The sequence below is a fragment of the Oenanthe melanoleuca genome, chromosome 18 (genome assembly GCF_029582105.1).
Source record: "Oenanthe melanoleuca isolate GR-GAL-2019-014 chromosome 18, OMel1.0, whole genome shotgun sequence".
Lineage (NCBI taxonomy): Eukaryota > Metazoa > Chordata > Aves > Passeriformes > Muscicapidae > Oenanthe > Oenanthe melanoleuca.
In genome coordinates this window covers 2,565,269-2,573,076 of record NC_079351.1, presented here as the reverse complement: position 1 = coordinate 2,573,076, position 7,808 = coordinate 2,565,269, and the positions used below count along the sequence as shown (strand labels likewise).

The following is a 7,808-nucleotide window of genomic DNA, read 5'->3' as shown; positions in this document are numbered from 1 at the left end:
TGGGACCTCCGTGCCTGGGAGGGGAGATGGAAGAATCTCCTTCCAGGATCATCCTGTGAATACCCAAAGCTGGAGCAGGCAGCACCTGGAGGGTGGGGGCTCCTGGGAGGGTCTGTGCAGCCATGGGAGGCTGGAGATGCAGAGGGCACAGGCTCCCTCACTGCTGCTGCTGCTGCTGGAATCTCCTTTCTTCTGGCAGCCAAGCAGCAGGGAGTTTGCTGAGAAACTGCCCACAGGGAGAGATCACTTTTTCCAGTCATTAACCTCACACATCCCTCACATTACAGGAATACCTCGGGTGTCTGAGCTGCTGCAGCCAGCTAATTCCTCCAGGTGACTGCAGGCAGATAAGTGGGCTCTGCACAGCCAGGGGGTTTGAAGTGGCAGAGCTGAAAGCACGCCAGGCCTCCAGCAGGGACACAGCCTCAGATGTCACAGCACGCTGGCAGGAGGGGCTGGGGGCCTCTGGAGCTGCCACTGCCACCCTGCAGGCAGCAGGCACCAGGGGAGCCAGGGCACGGAGAGATGCACTGTGCCCCAGGGAAAGGGCTGGAGGGGAAGGGTGCTGGGGAAAAGGGATTTGGAGGATATTGGGGAATCAAAACCAGCGCCCTGCAGGGATAAATGTTGGGAAATGCCAGTGCTGGCCTCTGGGATAGGTGTGTGCCTGGCTGGATGTCACTGCACAGGGTGTCCCAGCCCTGGCAGAGCAGCAGATTTGCATCTGAACTCCCTCCTCTGCTGTGGAAAATGAGCAGGAGGAGTATTCAAAGGCAGGGAGGTGCCCAAGAGGAACCCAAAACCAATGAGAGAAGTGTTTACAGCAGGATGGCTTTTATCATGTGTACATAATACTAAATAAAAGATTATTTTCTCTGAAAAAATCACAGTGTCCCCCTGTTGTGTTTCCTGGATTATACATCACCAGCATCCTGCCAGGACTGGCTGTAACAATAATATAGTAACAATATTCACACAAAAAAATTGCAGAAGACTCCACTTTTGTCTCTCATTAATAACAGATGTCCCTGTCAGTGACAGCAGAGCAGGACCAGGTCCCTCTGACAGAAGCAGCCTTCTTATTTTCCCAAATTTCCCTGTGATGGGAAATGTCAGACCTGGGGGAACAGGGAGCACTGAGTGTGTGTGAGGAGAGATTTAAATCCCACAGCAGGATTGAGAGTGTGGAACCACATCAGCCACAGAGGAAAAACTCCATTTATAACCAGAAAGTACAAAACAGCAACATCAGAAGTCACAGGTCATGGCCAAGGTACAGAGCAGGGACCCACAGCACACACACACACACTGAGGAAATTCCTCCAGGGAATAAAACAACCACCTTCACCCACTGACACAAGGAAGGCAACAGTCCAACACTCAATATCAGCACAGCCTGTGGCAATGCATCAATCCCAGCGTGGAGGGGCCCAAAACAGCAGCAGGGGTTTGGTTTGGATCTCCCCAGGTGCTCCCAGGTCAAACCATGGTTTCAAAGCCATGCCCTGGGAAGCTGGAGCCAAAGCAGGAGGGCTCTGCACTCCTTGATGCCTCTGGGATCACGTTTGGTTTGGATGAAGGAATGGTGCTTTGCCACTCAGCACACACTGCTCATGAGGGGCACTCCACGTTCCCCAGGATCTTAAATCAGGGCACTTTAAAATTAAAAAATTGTGATTAATAGGAGGTAGGCACACAAACACGCCCCAGTTTTGGCACGGGAGCCTGAGCCCTGCTCTGACAGCCCTGCTCCAGCTGTGCTGTGTTCAGTGTGCTGACACCTCATGGCCAAGCCAGGAACCAGATAAGACACTGCTTCCCAGGACATCACCCACACATCCTCCATCTGCTCCTAGGCACCAAACCACCCTCCTTTATCCACAGGTTTGTCATGAGCAGAGCTGAACACACCACAGATAGGAACGAAAGCCAGTCCAGGAAGGCTCGGAGCTGTGGGGTCAGAGCAGGGCACTCCAGGGCTGCTCTCTGGAGCTGTGCTGGTCTCAGTGTCCCAGTGCTGGCTCTCACACACCTCTCCACGTGCTGGGCCCTGCACAGCAAACACCGGGCTCTGTGTTGGGAGCTGGGGTCACCCCGCTCTCCCCTCCTCCTTGGGGCTCTCCCAGGGGCACACCAGCTCCTTTGCTGAGTCCCTCCGAGTTTTGGGGTGTCTGTCCTCTCCCTGCCCGGAGCCCCTGGGGCAGGCTCGGCTCTCCAAAGGCGTTTTCACTTGGAAGAAGCTGCGTTAGGAAACAGAAACTCATCACACACACGGCGCTTTTTGATGTGCTCCGAGGCTTTGAGATCTCCTCCATTCCAGCCCCAAATCCCAAATCCCAAAGCAGAACTCCTGGGCACGAGCCCACGCAGAGGGAGGACGAGGGGAATGTGTGCTGCCACCCCTTTGAAGCTGCAAGGCCGTGTGACAGAGCTGCACAGCCAGCTGGAGCAGCAGCCCTCAGGTTTGGAATTTTTAATGTGGACTCATCCACTCAGCCAGAGGCACAGGTGGGTTAAACCAGATCAGGGACGTGCTGCTCCTGGGGAGGGACATGGCCAGGGTTTGGTTCCTGCAGGGACAGCCTTTCCAGGCAAAAATTCCCCGTCTGTGCCCTGGAACCACAAACACTTAGCCACTCTCTCAAGATTTCCCCTCCCTTGTCACTTCTGGTTCTCCTCTGACTTGGAATCACTAAACCAAACCTGAGTCAGCACTCAAGAACAGAGGTTTTCCAAATTCAGGGACTGAAAGTACAACCTGGAGGGTTGCACCCTGAACAGGGGGTGTGAGAATAGCAGAGGCATTGCCAGCACGGGCTCCTGGCCTGTTCCCATGGGAAAACTGCAGGAATGGAGTCAGGGAAGAGACTTCCAGAGCCTGGGATTTGGGGCAGGTGTGGCAAAGGTGACTGGCAGGGACCTCTTCCTTTGGGTAATCCCAAACTGAAGCTGTCCTGGAGCTGTGCCTGTGCCCAGGTGTCCGTGCAGTGCTCACCTGCTGCTGTCCATGCAGAGCTCACCTGCTGCTGTGCATGCAGAGCTCACCTGCTGACCCTGCTGCTGTCCATGCAGTGCTCACCTGCTGACCCTGCTGCTGTGCATGCAGAGCTCACCTGCTGACCCTGCTGCTGTCCATGCAGTGCTCACCTGCTGCTGTGCATGCAGAGCTCACCTGCTGACCCTGCTGCTGTCCATGCAGTGCTCACCTGCTGACCCTGCTGCTGTGCATGCAGTGTTCACCTGCTGCTGTGCATGCAGAGCTCACCTGCTGACCCTGCTGCTGTCCATGCAGTGCTCACCTGCTGACCCTGCTGCTGTCCATGCAGTGCTCACCTGCTGCTGTGCATGCAGAGCTCACCTGCTGACCCTGCTGCTGTCCATGCAGTGCTCACCTGCTGACCACTCTGCTGTCCATGCAGTGCTCACCTGCTGACCCTGCTGCTGTCCATGCAGTGTTCACCTGCTGCTGTGCATGCAGAGCTCACCTGCTGACCCTGCTGCTGTCCGGCTGCCGCCGCTCCCGCCCGCCCAGCGGCTGCACCTTGCCGTGGGGCACGGCCGGACAGTGGCCGCCCAGCGCGGCCGAGGGCCAGCAGCGCCTCCGGAGCAGGCGGCCCCAGCATCTCCTGGCCCCGGCAGGGAAGGGGCCGGCGCTGGGTGCCCGTGGCTCCGGCCGGGTGCCCGGGGTGCTGCCCAGGGCTGGGCTGGTGGGGCAGGGGCACACGGGAGCCATGGCCTGGGGGATGGCTGCTGGGGACGCCGGGGTGCTGGGGCCAGCAGAGCAGGAGGCGAGGTGGCCTGGCTGTGGGGAGGAAAAGGAGAGAGGCTCGGTGTAAGAGTCAGTCCAAAGTTTCTCTGATCTGCCTCACGACCATCACCACAGACTGGGACCCCAGACCCCACCACTCGCTCTGGACCTGAGTTCTGGCCTGGCCAAGGTGGATGCTTGCCCAGGACTGTTTGTAGCTGTGCCTGGTGCTGCCCAGGACTGTCTGTAGCTGTGCCTGGTGCTGCCATGGTACGAGCAGGGTACTGCTTATAGCACCCTGTTCCAGCACCTGCTTCATGGAGTGACAATCCCCACATACAACAGTCCATAAATCTCCCCAGATTTTGTCCAGAGGCCACTCACTTTGGAAAAGGACTATAAAAAGTGACTTTCTTAAAGAAGACTCTGAGATCTCTTTCTCCCCAACAGACTGAAGACGCGTCTATCATCAGACAACCACGAGGATGTGTCCTATCTGTTGGTAGCTACATCCCATCCTTTCTCACTCTCTCTCCCCCTTTTACTTCGTTCCTCTACATCTCTCTCTCTCTCTCTCTATCACAAAACTGAATTGTTACATGCAATAAACTGTATTGCTGCTTTCTGCTGAACAAACCTGAGTCTCTTGCCTTTTGTCTTTTGCACCCTGGGATTGAATGAACCACCACGACTTTAGCTCAGGTTGAGGGGATCATGACACTCGGTCAGGTCTGGGGGTGACACCCAGGGCTCCCCAAGCTCCTTCAGCAGGGAATCCCTCTCCTTGTTTGGTGTTGCCAGGAGAGAAGGGCTTGGCTGGGAGGCAGCTGCAGCCACCCCAGCCTGTGCCAGTGTCCCCCTCTCCTGCAGCTCTGTCCCCTTCCCTGCCAGAGCACTGAGGTGTCTCAGCTTGCCTGCGGGGTCAGTGCTGCCACAGCCCCAGTGGGTGCTGACAGACCCAGCCCCACACCCACTGGGATGCTGGAGGGGACAGCAGCTTGTCTCATTCCTCACAATGATCAGCTCCAGGCATGGAGGGGGCTGTCATCCCAGGAATGTGATCTTGGTTATGAACAGCACAAGCATGTCACACCCACACACCAACAGACCCCGAGTCCCAGCCCTGATGGCTCGTAGTACCAATCACATCTCGGGCTGGAGCCCCCAGTGTCCCTGGCTGGGGCTGGGAAGGCTCCAGCACAGCTCAGCCAGCCCTCAGGACAAGCCCAAGCACAGACTGGACAGGACAAGGACAGCACATGCTGCATGCCAGCTCCCCTCCCATTTCTCAAGGACTTACTCCCAGCAGAAATGAAATGCAGCTCAAGTGTCCAAGGAGAGGAGCTGAGAGCAGAGACACACACAGGATATGTACACACACATGCAGAGATGGCAGAGAAGGATGAACACACTGAGAGAAGGATGAACTCGGTTCTTTTTCTGTTTTCTACATTTATTTTTATTAGACAGATGAATGCATGGAAGCCACGGCCAAAAAAATGAAACACATGGAAACAAACAATTTCTCAGCTGGCACAAAGTAAAGTTCAGCTTGTACCAGGCAGCTTTCCTCTTTGGGGACTGAGCAGCAGAGGATGAGGAGCAGAAGGCTGGGCTGTGACAGCTCCATCAGCCTGTGGCAGGGCAAAGACAGCTCCTGCCTGTGTGTGAAGGGTGGCTGTGTGTTCCACATGCACTAACTGGTGTTCCACAATAGTGATTGGTGTTAAACAAGCACTAACTGGTGTTCTGCACACAGAACTGGTGTTCCACATGCACTAACTGGTGTTCCACATGCACTAACTGGTGTTCCACACACAGTAACTGGTGTTCCACACACAGTAACTGGTGTTCCACATGCACTAACTGGTGTTCCACATGCCCTAACTGGTGTTCCACACAAAGTAACTGGTGTTCCACACACAGTAACTGGTGTTCCACATGCACTAACTGGTGTTCCACAATAGTGATTGGTGTTAAACAAGCACTAACTGGTGTTCTGCACACAGTAACTGGTGTTCCACATGCCCTAACTGGTGTTCCACACAAAGTAACTGGTGTTCCACACACAGTAACTGGTGTTCCACATGCCCTAACTGGTGTTCCACACAAAGTAACTGGTGTTCCACACACAATAACTGGTGTTCCACATGCACTAACTGGTGTTCCACATGCCCTAACTGGTGTTCCACACACAGTAACTGGTGTTCCACATGCCCTAACTGGTGTTCCACACACAGTAACTGGTGTTCCACATGCACAGTGACTCCAAGTGTGCAGCACGAACCCATGGCAGGGGAGCAGTGATGCCAAGCAGAGATGATAAAAAGTCAGAGAAAGGAATGGATACAGAGAACATAACAAGCAAAGCAGCAGACAAAATAGAAGTAGAATCAGAGGGACTGACGGGAACACACAGATTTGTTATTTATTATTTATACCCTGACTTGATCTTCCACATGTTACTACATACAGGCAATCCCAACATGCTCAGTGCTCCATGTTACACAAACTCTGCAGAGACTGTAGAGCTCATCACAGCCAAGCAGCTTTGGCCCAACCCTGCCAGGTTCTGGAGTGTTTTCCAGTGCTCTGCTGTCAAGGTAGGCTGAGGGTGCTCAGCACCTGATGTAACAAAGCCTTGGGGTTTTAAGCAGAATTTGAAAAAGGCAGCCTGAGCCTGCTCCCCTGTACAGCAGAGCAGAGTGTGCCTGTGCTTCCAGCACGAGTGAGAACAGACTCAGCACAGACATCAGGGGGAAAATCTGGGGTAACTCAGTTTGAATTCCTCTAAGGAGGTTTATCATGGATGGGGTAAGGAAGGGCAGGACAAATCTCCCTGGCTTGGCCACAATTGGATGAGTGACACCAGACCAGAGTGTCCAGCTCTGCCTCTGATATCACAGGGGAGTCACTGCTGGAGCTGCTGGGGACACAGTGACATTGTTACTGTCCCCTATTCACAGGAGTTGCCCTGCAAGGAGCCCAGGGCTACAGGAGCCTGCATGCACCCCACTATCCAAGGGCTCCCACTCCCTGCCAGCTTTCTCCAGAAGCTGGGAGTGTCCAAGGCCAGGCTGGATGTGGATCTGAGCACCCTGGGACAGTGGAAGGTGTCCCTGCCCATGGCAGGGGTGGAATGAGATGAGCTTTCAGGTCCTTTCCAATCCAAACCATTCTGAGATTCTATCATCTCCCATTTTCCCTAAAACCCTCAGTATTAAAAAGGGATGAACAATGTGAACTGGAGAGAGGCAGCTTCCCAGACCTCAGTGCTTCCACCCAGTTCCTCTGCTTTCCCAAAATTTTAACAAACAAGGGAGCTTTTCTGCCCCTTTAATTCCCTTTACTGGGCTTTGCAGGAATCTTCACACTTCTGGTAATCACTGGCCTGGTCCAGGCGTGCTGGGCTTTCCCAGCAAGGCCTGGAATCTCCCTGAGCTCTTTAGCACTAATGTAGTATTTTAGCTTGCATCATTCTACAGAGCAAATGAAAAAGAAAACACTACTTAAAGTTGAAACCAGCTTTTAACACCTCTACCCTGTTCTCCTTTGCCTCTGGGCTACAAGCCAGTGACAACTGCAGCTACCTCCTGTTGGATTTTTAACAACAGAAAATAGAAGAGCAGGAAAAAGACAAGAGGTGGGAAGGATTGGATAAAATCTCTCCTGGCCTCGTGCAGGCTCTGGCAAGGGGCAGCTCTGCACCTGCACACCCAGCTCATGGCACAGGAGAACAGAGCAGAGCTCCCTGCTGATCACCTGCAGCATGCCAGGGGTGTGAGAGTGTCATTCAAATCCAGAAGGTCAGGAGGACGGATGTGGGGCAGCAGGAGGGATGGGGCAGCAGGATGGATGAATCTGGGGGCAGCAGGAGGGATGAATTTGGGGGAAGCAGAAGGGATGAATCTGGGGGCAGCAGGAGGGATCTATTTAGGGGGCAGCAGAAGGGATGAATCTGGGGGCAGCAGGAGGGATCCATTTAGGGGGCAGCAGAAGGGATGAATCTGGGGGCAGCAGGAGGGATCCATTTAGGGGGCAGCAGAAGGGATGAATCTGG

At 54.3% G+C, this 7,808-nt stretch overlaps 1 long non-coding RNA gene across 2 annotated transcripts; it reads right to left on the bottom strand.

Moving 5' to 3' along the window:
* Positions 1-984: 984 nt before the first annotated feature.
* Positions 985-3,477, bottom strand: LOC130260571 (uncharacterized). 2 transcript variants are annotated; one of them, XR_008841814.1, is made up of 3 exons: positions 3,266-3,477; positions 3,080-3,206; positions 985-3,020 (listed from the first exon to the last, which is right to left on the bottom strand). It is a non-coding gene; the product is annotated as an uncharacterized LOC130260571 (long non-coding RNA). The 2 variants fall into 2 exon arrangements; XR_008841813.1 differs by having other exon boundaries at positions 3,080-3,477.
* Between the last annotated feature and the right edge of the window lie 4,331 nt (positions 3,478-7,808).